We start from the raw sequence: 13,040 nt of genomic DNA, 5'->3' as shown, positions 1-13,040 counted from the left end.
CTTGAAACCACAACATTCTGACTCAAAGATAAGAGTGCTACCGGCAGAGCCAAGCTAGCACAGGTTGGAAGTTGTGGGGAAACAGGCTTGAAGCAAAGCTAAAGGAGTATGACTGAAGCAGAACCACAGAAGCAGGCTTGTGCAGCAGATCAAAGGTGTTTCCCCTGCTTGTCAAACAAAAAATGAACAATTAATTGAGTTAGCATCTACTCTATTTTGTGGGAGAGTGTTCCATACATCTACCATCCTTTGAATGAAGAGATGTTTCCTAACCTCTCTCCTGAATGACCTGGCTCTGATTTTCATGATACATCCCCTTGTCCTAGACTCCCCCACCAGTGGAAATAGTTTCTCTTTATCCAACCGATCAATTCCTTTCAAAATGCACTCCTGCCAAGGCCAGTATTGTTATGTATGAGTAAAGAGTCTGACTGGATACTGTGAGCTCAAAGTAAAGTGTGACCTTTGTCTTTTATTGCAGATCTCCAGCCTGTGAGGCCTCCTTAAGTACCTTTGCTCCCAAGGGACTGTGGGATCCCTTGGGACTCCAGGGGATGAGCCCTCTGGTGGCTGTACAAGGTATATACAAGTTCACATGTATAACAACACTCCCCCCGCAAAGTCAACAGTGTAACTATTTACAAGGTGAGTCGATCTGGGGCCTTTCTTTCCCTGGTTGATCGTCTCGGTGCAAATGCTGGTTTGGTGAATCATTTGTTGGGCCCTCTCTGGGCGATTGTGCAACTGACCTTGCTGGGCTGCCTGGTGTGATAAGTCCTGCTGGGCTGCTGCGGGTGATGGGTTCTGCTTCGTGACCAACCACGGTGTCGGTTGCCACCGGTGTGTATGTTGGGGGGGTCAAAGAAGGTAGGGTCCAAAGTGGTTGCTCAGGATAGTCCGTGAATCTGAGTTTGATTTGGTTCAAGGGTTTCCGGTGAATGAGTCCATTTGAAAGTTTGACCCGAAACACCCTCTTTGGCCACAATAGTGCTGGGAAGCCACTTGGGACCTTGTCCATAATTCAATACAAATATAGGATCATTGATTTCAATTTCGCGTGACACATTTGCGCTATCATGATATGTACTTTGTTGAAGCCGCCTGCTCTCTACCTGTTCATGTAGATCAGGGTGAACTAACGAGAGCCTTGTCTTAAGTGCCCTTTTCATGAGCAGTTCAGCAGGTGGAATCCCAGTGAGCGAGTGGGGTCTCATGTGGTAGCTAAGCAGGACTCGGGATAGGCGAGTCTGCAGTGAGCCTTCAGTTACCCTCTTCAAGCCCTGCTTGATAGTTTGCACTGCTCTCTCTGCCTGACCATTGGATGCTGGTTTGAACGGGGGGAGATGTAACATGTTTGATCCCGTTATGGGTCATGAACTCTTTGAACTCGGCACTGGAAAACCATGGCGCGTTGTCGCTCACAAGGACATCAGGTAGTCCGTGCGTGACAAACATGGCCCACAGACTATCATTGGCGGCGGCGGACGTGCTTACCGACATTATATCATATTCAATCCATTTGGAGTACGCATCTACAACCACAAGGAACATTTTACCCAAAAACCGGCCTACATAGTCAACATGGACCCTGGACAACAGTTTGGAGGGCCAAAACCATAAACTTAGTGGTGCCTCCCTGGGTGCATTGCTTAACTGCGAGCATGTATTACACCTGTGCACGCAGGACTCTAAGTCCGCATCGATACCGGGCCACCACACGTGGGATCGGGCTATCGCTTTTATAATTACGATGCTTGGGTGAGTATTGTGGAGGTCACAGATGCAAGTGTCTCTGACCTTCTTGGGGACTACTACCCAATTTCCCCACAGAAGGCAGTCTGCCTGTATAGGCATTTCATCTTTGCGCCGCTGGTACTGCTTTATCTCTTCCTGCATTTTCACTGGGACACTGGACCAGCTCCCATGAAGCACACAATTTTTTATTAGTGACAGTAAGTGACGTCCAGTTCTAATCTGTTGGGCTGTGACGGGTGATTGCGCATTTTCGAAAGCTTCCATAACCAAGACTAAATCTGCAGGCTGCGCCATTTCCACCCCCAAGGTGGGCAATGACAGCCTTATGAGAGCATCGGCACAATTTTCTGTGCCTGGCATGTGGCAGATGGCATAGTTGTATGCGGACAACGTGAGCGCCCATCTCTGGATGCGGGCCGATGCATTCGTATTTATCCCCTTACTCTCGGAAAACAGGGATATCAGTGGCTTATGGTCAGTTTCCAATTCAAATTTTAGCCAAACAGATATTGATGCATTTTCTTTCACCCATAGACACAAGCTAACGCTTCTTTTTCAATCATGCTGTAAGCTCTCTCAGCCTTAGACCGACTTCTGGATGCATCAGCAACTGGTTGCAATTTCCCAGAATCATTAGCTTGTTGCAATACACAGCCGATGCCATATGACGACGCATCACATGCCAGTACGAAACGCTTACATGGATCTTACAACACAAGCAATTTGTTTGAGCATAACAATTTACTAGCTTTTACAAAGGCATTTTCTTGGCTTTTGCCCCATACCCATTCATCTCCTTTACGCAGTAAGGTGTGCAGTAGTTCTAACAGTGTGCTGAAACCCAGTAAGAAGTTACCAAAGTAGTTCAGGAGTCTTAGAAACGACCGCAGCTCCGTCACGTTCTGTGGCCTCGGTGCGTTCTCGATTGCCCCCGTCTTCGAATTGGTGGGCCTGATGCTGTCCATCGCAATTCTTCTCCCCAGGCACTCCACTTCAGGCACCAAGAAAATGCACTTCGAGCGTTTGAACCTGAGCCCCACGCGGTTGAGTCGACTAAGAACCTCCTCCAGGTTCTGCAGATGCTCGACTGTGTCCCGACCTGTAACCAAGATGTCGTCCCGGAAGACCATCGTACATGAGACCGATGTCAGTAAGCTTTCCATGTTTCTCTGGAAAATCGCTGCGGCTGATCGAATTCCAAACGGGCATCTGTTATAAATGAAGAGACCTTTGTGCGTGTTGATGCAGGTGAGGCCCTTCGATGATTCCTCCAGCTCCTGCATCATGTAGGCCAAGGTGAAGCCCAGCTTCGTGAATGTCTTTCCTCCCGCCAGCGTAGCAAAAAGGTCGTCAGCCTTCAGTCGTGGGTATTGATCCTGCAGGGAGAAACGATTGATAGTTACTTTGTAATCACCACAGATTCTGATGGGTCCATCTCCCTTGAGGACTGGAACAATCGGACTGGCCCACTCATTGAATTCGATCTGCAAAATAATGTCCTCACTTTGCAGCCGGTCTAGCTCGATCTCTACCCTTTCTCTCATCATGTATGGTACTGCTCTCCCTTGTGATAGATGGGTCATGCCCCCGGAATTAGGTGGATCTGCACTTTTGCTCCTTGGAACTTCCCGATACCTGGTTCGAACAGAAAAGGGAACTTGTTTAAGATCTGGACGCACAAAGTGTCGTCAGCAGACGTCATTCCAAGTTCAGCATACCTTTCCCAGCCAGCTCCTGCCAAGCAGTGTTGGACCATCACCTGGTACCATCGTAGGAGACCTTTACAGTAGCACTGCCGATTACCGGAATCAGTTTCATGCGAATGGGAGTCAAGACTGGCCTTGAGGGCTTGCTGCACTACAATTTTTTGAAAGTCTTTTTGCTCATAATGGACTGGTTCATGCCCGTGTCCGGCTCCATTGACACCGGGAGTCCATTTAATTCAACCTTCAGCATTATCGGGGGACACTTTGTGGTAAATGTGTGCACCTCATATATCTCTGCCACCTCGGTCTGAGGCTCTGGTTCGTCGTGATCCGCCATGGATCCGTTCTCCTCTGCAACATGGTGGTTTGCAGGATTAAAAGGGTTTGCAGCTCGTCTGCACATACGTTGGAGGTGTCCCATTGTTCCACAGCCCTTGCAAATGTACCCTTTGAAGCGGCATCAATGGAAACGATGATCATCCCCGCAGCGCCAACAAGGTGTTAATGGCCTTGCATTCATTATCCTCAATGTTGGACTCTGAGACATCTGCGGATGTGCAGCTGCAGGCATGTGGGGCCTGCCTTGTATGTTGCGATTTGAAAACAACATCACCTTGTTCACAGTACTTGTAGCAGCACTCGTGTGCTAAGAGATTTGCTTAGTATTGTCACTGTTGGCAATGAATGCCTGGGCTATCGCTATGGCTTTACTCAAGGTTGGGGTCTCTACAGTCAAAAGTTTGTGAAGTATCATTTCATGGCCAATGCCAAGTACGAAAAAGTCTCTGAGCATGTGCTCCAAATGTCCTTCAAATTCGCAATGTCCTGCAAGGTGTCTTAGCTCGGTGACATAACTTGCCACTTCCTGGCCTTCAGACCTTTTGTAGGTGTAAAACCGGTACCTCACCATCAGAACGCTTTCCATCGGGTTCAGTTGCTCCCGGACCAGTGTGCACAAATCATCGCACGATTTTCTTTGGGTTGCGCTGGAGCAAGCAGATTTTTCATGAGGCCATATGTTGGTGTCCCGCAGATGGTGAGGAGAATCGGCCTTCGTTTGGCAGCGTTTGCTTCTCTTTCCAGCTCATTGGCCATGAAGTATTGGTCGAGTCGCTCCACGAAGGTTTCCCAATCAGCTCCCTCCGAGAATTTCTCTAGGATGCCCACTATTCTCTGCATCATTGGGTTCGTCATCTGTATCTTGTCGCCAGTTGTTATGTATGAATAGAGAGTCTGACTGGATACTGTGAGCTCAAAGTAAAATGTGACTTTAGTCTTTTATTGCAGGTCTCCAGAGTGCCTCTGCAGCCTGTGAGGCCGCCTAAAGTACCTGTGCTCCCAAGGGATCCCACAATCCAGGGGATGAGCTCTCTGGTGGCTGTACAAGGTATATACAAGTTTACATATATAACAAGTATATACTTTCTAAGTTGCATTGCCCATAATTATAGACAATACTCCAGATGTGGTCTAACCCGGGCATTGTGCAGCTTTAGTAAAACGTAGTCCCCTTTATATTCCTCTAGACATAAAGGCTAACATTCCATTAGTATTGTTATTTTTTTTGTACCTTACCATTACATTTTAGAAATCTGTGTACATGAACCCCTAAATCTCTTCGATCTTCCACTGTTCCTAGCTTTTCACCATTTAAAAATACTCATAGCTATCCTTTTTTGATCCAAAATGAATGACCGTACAATTACTTGTGTTGAAATCCATTTGCCGTAGTTTTGCACACTCACTTAATCTATCAATGTCTCTTTTTAATTTTATGCTTTTGTCTGAATTACTTACTATGCCACCAATCTTTGTGTCATTAGCAATCTTGGATATATGGCTTTCTATTGTGTTATCTAAGCCAGTAATAAATATAGTGAAGAGCTGAGGCCCCAGCACAGATCGTTGTGGGACACCACTCGTCACCATTAGTCACTTCTTCCAATTCGAGTACATATCCATTATGCCTACGCTCTGTCTTCTGCTAATCTGATCTGCCAATCAGATTAATAATTTGTCTTCAATTCCATGAGCTTTAATTCCTACATTTGCTCCCAGTTAAGCAACGCCTTGATTTCAAAATTCTCATCCTTGTTTTCAAATCCCTCCATGGCCTTGCCCCGCCCTATCTCTGTAATCTCCTCCAGCCCCACAACCCGCTGAGATGTCAGTGATCCTCTAACTCTGCCCTCTTGAGGATCCCTGATTATTATCGCTCAACCATTGGTGGCCGTGTCTTCTGTTGCCGGAGCCCTAAGCTCTAGAATTCCCTCTGTAAACCTTCCTGCCTCGCTACCTCTCTTTCCTCCTTCAAGACACTCCTCAAAACTTACCTCTTTGACCAAGCTTTTGGTCACCTGCCCTAATTTCTCCTTATGCGGCTCAGTGTCAATTTTTTTGTCTCATAAGACTCCTGTGAAGCGCCCTGGGACATTTCACTACTTTAAAGGCGTTATATAAATACAAGGTATTGTTGTTGTTGTTATGCAGAACCTTATCGAATGCCTTCTGGAAGTCCATATGAACTACAACCATAGACATTCTCCTGTCGACTACTTTCGTTATTTCCTGAAAAATATTCAATTCGGCTCATTCGACATGACTGATCCTTTCCAAATCCATGTTGGCCCTCTTTTTCAGAAAGGGCCATTTGATTTTGATAACGCATGGGCACTAAGACAATGATAATATCCCAGTTGTGATCAGTTAAATCAGCTCAGAATAGGGGTTGAACCTGAGACCTTTTTGATCTAAGTGGTTCCGCTATTCATTGGCTTAACAGGCTGGGTGAATTGGCGAAGCTCATGAGATTATTATTTTTGAGTTAGGTGTCTATCTTTTAGCTGGTGATGGCTATCGTGAAGGCCAGTATGCTCCATGTTATCGATGCTTCGTGACATCAATGAAGGAAAAGTGATGTCACACAGACACTGCAACTCTAAGTAGTTAATTACTGGGAATACAATACCATCAGTAGATTTTTATTAAAAAATGGACTAGCTAGTAATCTATTTTTATGATATTTTGCCAAAGTAAATACAATTAGAACATATCTATGACTCTCACAGTGAGCAGACTAAAAAGATAATTAATTCTTGTCAATTTATTTCAGGATGGTCAATAACCTCCCCTAAGGGCTCAGCAAGTTTATTCAGCGAGTTGCTAAGTCACACAGATCAAGAAGATCACAGGTCAGTGTTGAGCTCTCTGATTTCAGACGGGAGGGGGCGGTAGGGTTGCGATAATTCGCTTCAGTCCCCCTGGATTTGGGAAGGGAGAAAAAAATCAGACAGGGATTCCTCTCCTGATATGCCATTCAGCAACCATTCAACTGACACAAGGAGCATTTTACGATCGGACTGGCCCACATGGTTAAATGACCTGCTGAATCTCACTGTCAAGGCTCTCGCATGAATACTATCTTTTTGAACAAGGCAACTTAGAGGTCCTGCCCCATACAAGTCCAACTAGGAGCTCCCAAAGTTGGCTGAGACCAGGCGTATCCGAGTCCCTGTATTTTTCCAGGATGTTCTGCCAGACTCCCAAAGAATTCCATGGCCCGTATCTTTGTGGGGATAACTGGAAATATGGTTTGATTGACTGGCAGCATAGAAAACAACTGAATATCTCAAAATAATCTTGTGAGCATTATATTTCCTATTCCTAAAAATGCTATGTACTAATGCAAAAAAAATCTTGTGAGCACTACAATGCACAATGTTCAGTGATATTTTTGCCATAATTTAATAATAAAAATGTGATATATTAAGACTGACAATTAGGAAGTTTCTTTGGTAGAACCAAATTTGGCGTATCCATCATATTTCTGTTATGGTTTGAATAGACACAGAATTATTGTAAGAACATGAAATCCTAATTCGCACCAACATCATACACCCATCATCCCTGTGTTCAGTGACCTATATTGGCTTTTCGTCCACCAACATCTCAATTTTATAATTCTCATCCTTGTGTTCAAATCCTTTCATGGACTTGCCCTTCCTTATCACTGTAACCTCCTACAGTCCTCTGAGAAATCTACACTCCTCCAACTCTGGCCTCTTGTGCATCGTTCACTTCCTTCTCCCACCTTTGGTGGTTGTACCTTCAGTCGTCGAGGTCCTAAGTTCTAGAATTCCCTCCTTAAACCCCTCCACCTCTCCACCACTCTCATTAAGATGCTCCTTAAAACCTATCTGCCTTGACCAAGCTTTTAGTCAATCCTAATACCTCCTTCTTTGGCTCTGTGTCAGTTTTTTAATCTTGTTACGTTCCTGTGAAGCACCTTGAGACATTTTATTACGTTAAAGGCGCTATAATAATGCAAGTTGATGTTTTAATTCTTGTGATCTAGACTGCGTTTTTCTAGTCCACTTGGATTGTGGGTACTGAGTTAAGTCTCAGCACCATTTTGCTAAAACTGTGCAATTGGAGGCTAATTTCCTCCATTTCCTGATTTCCGCTCATATTCACATTGACCATTTTTGCTAAAATTAGATATGCAGCATGGTTATTATAGAATTATTAGCCTCCTTTTCTGATTTTATGATATTAGCCTACATAAAGTTATAGCCGAGAAGTTATTGTTCGGATACTGATACTGATGATATCAGCTGACAGATGCTTAAAACATTCATACGACATACTTCTATTTTGCTGTTTTAATGATGATATTAGCCTATTTATTTTAAATGGCAAGAAATGTCTTTCAAATGTACTAGGTGTTCACCCATTCGTATCACAAGTAGTAATTTATCGGCCTGTATCTCGGAGCAATTTGAACAAAAATAGTTAGGGATGTTGAAACAGTGGACTTGAATACACAGAATTATGGATGTTGGGCATTTAAGAAAGCTTGTTGTTTATCTTTAAGGTTCATATGACATCACAAGCCACAATTCTATAATTTGAAAGCTTTATTGATGTCGTCAAACCCTCAGGTTAAAAAACAGTCTTGTACTTATTTTCCATTATCCAGTATTCAGATTCTATCTCTGCTGGACAAAGCTTATTGAAATAATAGAGGAAAGAAAAGCAAACAAAAATTTGAATCTAAATTAACTTACATTAGAACTGTTCACATTCATTGGGTACAATTTGAACTTTGACCTTGTTTGGATGATGCAGTTATATACAGTTTGGAGCAGCAGGAGGGTCCTGGCACCACAAAAGTGAAAGTTAAAAAAAAACTTTGGCTGTGTTCTGAGCGGCCTGGTTTGATCACTCAGCCCCGGTACAAATGGATGGAGCGTGCACGGTGCATGCTTCATTTATTTGTACCTCAAAATTGCAATCCAGGTGCTATGTACATCATAGAACCCTAATTTGCATATAACTAGTGGCCTCTTGTCTGACGCCGTGCCCATGCCTCCCATCTCAGGACCCTATTCAAGATGGTAGCTGCTGGGGCACCAGCATAAATTGGGGGTAAGTGACGCAACACCATTTGTAGGCTGCTATCGCATACGCCAGGAGGAGGCAATTAAAATCACCCCCCTTGAGACATGAGCTGCTTTGTCCTCCAATTAAGGATGAGAGTTCAACATTTAGTGTTTTTTAACCTTTTCAAACTTTCAAGCTATTTGAAGTCTAATATTTTAAACGTAACGAGTTTTTGCAAAATAGCTTTTTGCTGCAAACTGCTTCTTTCACAGTATAGAAGTGACTGTCTAGCACGTGCCCCATGCCATTAACCTTTATCCACTTAGTTACAACTTGCAAACTTTCTCACAGGGAAAACCAGTCTGTGAAAAAAAATGAAAATGTTTACTTTATGCGCCCCTCCCTGTTCAGTGTGTTCTGATTCTATCATCTATTATAAGGGGATGAGAGGAAACAGCAGTGCTGCAAAGTAAATGCATGACTAAGTGGGTGGGTCCATCATTTCCTATTTTAACTTAACAAGTAAAACAATTGTAATTGATGCTCTTATCTCAAATGAAAATAGAGTGGTGGATCTCGTCCTTGTGTGATAATGTAAAACCAGTGATAGCAAATCAGCAGCCCGTTTTACAAAGTCAAGAACTCCCTCAGAGTGCCTAAAGTGATTATCTTCCACATCTGCTTTCTTTACTTGATTTGATATCAGCTGGAATGTTTCTGATAGTGCCGTCAGTTTAGATCTGAATAAAAATCAGGACTCCATTTTATTTTGCACGTCCAGTAGATACTTTCAAATAAAATTATTTGTTACCATTTCTGAGACCAACTGACAAGGCATTGATGCTAGGTTTGGAGATTGAGGGATAGATTTTCAACTCGCTGTCGGGGCATAAAACTGGTGTTGCGGATTGGCTGCGTATTATCGAAACAGCCTGTTTTTCATTTCCAGTGATTTCAACGTCGGTTTTATGCCCAGGTGGCAAATTGATAATCCATTGATAATTAGGGATGCGTGCAGTAAAGGTACAGCAGTTATCATGGGCGACTTTAATCTACATATAGATTGGGCTAACCAAACTGGTAGCAATATGGAGAAGGAGGGTTTCATGGAGTGTATTACGGATCGTTTTCTAGACCAAAATGTCGAGGAATCAACGAGAGAGCTGACCATCCTAGACTGGATGATGAGTAATGAGAAAGGACTAATTAGCAATCTTGTTGTGCGAGGCCCCTTGGGGAAGAATGACCATAATATAGTAGAATTCTTTATTAAATGGAGAGTCAGAGACTAGGGTCTGGAACTTAAGGAAAGCTAACTTCGATGATATGAGACGTGAATTGGCTAGAATAGACTGGAGAATGATACTTAAAGGGTTGACGGTGGATAGGCAATGGCAGACATTTAAAGACCACATGGATGAACTTCAACAATTGTACATCCCTGTCTGGAGTAAAAATAAAACGGGAAGGTGACTCAACCATGGCTAACAAGGGAAATTAGGGATAGTGTTAAATCCAAGCAAGAGGCATATAAATTGACCGGAAAACTCAGAAAACCTGAGGACTGGGAGAAATTTAGAATTCAGCAGAGGAGGACAAAGGGTTTAATTAATAGAGGGAAAATAGAGTATGAGAGGAAACTTGCTGGGAACATAAAAACTGACTGCAAAAGCTTCTATAGATATGTGAAGAGAAAAAGATTAGTGAAGACAAATGTAGGTCCCTTGCAGTCAGAATCAGATGAATTTATAATGGGGAACAAAGAAATGGCAGACCAATTGAACAAATACTTTCGTTCTGTCTTCAAGAAGGAAGACACAAATAACCTTTCAGAAATACTAGGGGATGGTGGATCCAGCGAGAAGGAGGAACTGAAGGAAATCCTTATTAGTCAGGAAATTGTGTTAGGGAAATTGATGGGATTGAAGGCTGCTAAATCCCCAGGGCCTGATAATCTGCATCCCAGAGTAGTTAAGGAAATGGCCCTAGAAATAGTGGATGCATTGGTGATCATTTTCCAACTGTCTATCGACTCTGGATTAGTTCCCATGGACTGAAGGGTAGTTAATGTAACACCACTTTTTAAAAAAGGAGGGAAAGATAAAACGGGGAATTAGAGATCGGTTAGCCTGAGATCAGTAGTGGGGAAAATGTTGGAATCAATTATTAAAGATGAAATAGCAGCGCATTTGGAAAGCAGTGACAGGATCAGTACAAGTCAGCATGGATTTATGAAAGGGAAATCATGCTTGACAAATCTTCTAGAATTTTTTGAGGATGTAAGTGGTAGAATGGACAAGGGAGAACCAGCGGATGTGGTGTATTTTGATTTTCAAAAGGCTTTTGACAAGGTCCCACACAAGAGATTGGTGTGCAAAATTAAAGCACATGGTATTGGGGGTAATGTATTGACATGGATAGAGAACTGGTTGGCAGACAGGAAGCAGAGAGTTGCGATAAACGAGTCCTTTTCAGAATGGCAGGCAGTGACTAGTGGGGTACCGCAGGGCTCAGTGCTGAGACCCCAGCTATTTACAATATACATCAATGATTTAGATGAAGGAATTGAGTGTAATATCTCCAAGCTTACAGATGACACTAAGCTGGGTGGCGGTGTGAGCTGTGAGGAGGATGCTAAGAGGCTGCAGGTTGACTTGGACAGGTTAGGTGAGTGGGAAAATGCATGGCAGATGCAGTATAATGTGGATAAACGTGAGGTTATCCACTTTGATGGCAAAAACAGAAAGGCAGAATATTATCTGAATGGCGACAGATTAGGAAAAGTGGAGGTGCAACGAGACCTGGGTGTCATGGTACATCAGTCATTGAAAGTTGGCATGCAGGTACAGCAGGCGGTGAAGAAGGCAAATGGCATGTTGGCCTTCATAGCGAGAGAGTTTGAGTATAGGAGCAGGGAGGTCTTAATGTAGCTGTACAGGGCCTTGGTGAGGCCTCACCTGGATATTGTGTTCAGTTTTGGTCTCTTAATCTGAGGAAGGACGTTCTTGCTATTGAGGGAGTGCAGCGAAGATTCACCATACTGATTCCCAGGATGGCAGGACTGACATATGAGGAAAGACTGGATCGGCTGGGCCTGTATTCACTGGAGTTTAGAAGAATGAGAGGGGATCTCATAGAAACATATAAAATTCTGACGGGACTGAACAGGTTAGATGCAGGAAGAATGTTCCCGATGTTGGGGAAGTCCAGAAGCAGGTGTCACAGTCCAAGGATAATGGGTAAGCCGTTTAGGACCGAGATGAGGAGAAACTTCTTCACACAGAGAGTTATTGATGCCAGTTCGTTAGATATATTCACGACGGAGTTAGATATGGCCCTTACGGCTAAAGGGATCAAGGGGTATGGAGGGAAAGCAGGAAAGGGGTACTGAGGTGAATGATCAGCCATGAACTTATTGAATGGTGGTTCAGGCTCGAAGGGCTGAATTGCCTATTCCTGCACCTATTTTCTATGTTTCTATGTTTCTATCCCATAATTCTGTTGATGATCAAATACATTCAAAAGTTTTAAAGGAAAGTTGTATTATTTTTATGTAGGCTTCATTCCTGGAACAGCCAAACATAATCTGTTTTGAAAATTCCAATTAAATATCACGGTCATCTGGGAAATCTGCTGCATATTAGATGTTCTGTCTGTTGCAGGATAAACCCTTGAATTGCAGTTTTGTGTTAATTTTTAATTAAATTTATAAATGTTATAAATCCATTATTATCTTCCAACTCAGAGTTGAGAGTGTTACTACTGACCCAAACTGGCACTATAAGTATAAGGGGGGTGAAATTCTGTAGCGCCTGTTTCAGGCGTTAACTTTTAAAAGTTTGAAAAGTTAGCACCAGGTGCAAACGATTGCTAAATTGAGCTTTAGTGCCCCAGGAAGGAAGGGGGCAGTAAATGAAGCACTATTGACATCAGTGGAGCACTGCAGGAGCATTAATGGAAGAGCGCTATCAATCTTCAGGTAACTTATGTTCAGCAATCATCCTTCAAACCAGCACACTGACTGATTCCTATTCTTAAAGGGAAGGTTATCTCAAGCTTCACTTGCCTTGCTCGTTTTCAGCATTGCTGCATTTGAGGGAGAATTGCGAGCTATTGAAACAACTTTTTGGGATGGCTGCTGGAAATCCTGCTACAAGGGAGAGGACAAGGCACTGATGTGGCATTAGAGGCATTGGT

Source organism: Pristiophorus japonicus, chromosome 5, assembly GCF_044704955.1.
Source record: "Pristiophorus japonicus isolate sPriJap1 chromosome 5, sPriJap1.hap1, whole genome shotgun sequence".
In the NCBI taxonomy this organism is placed as follows: Eukaryota; Metazoa; Chordata; class Chondrichthyes; family Pristiophoridae; genus Pristiophorus; species Pristiophorus japonicus.
Note: the sequence above shows the minus strand (reverse complement) of the source record.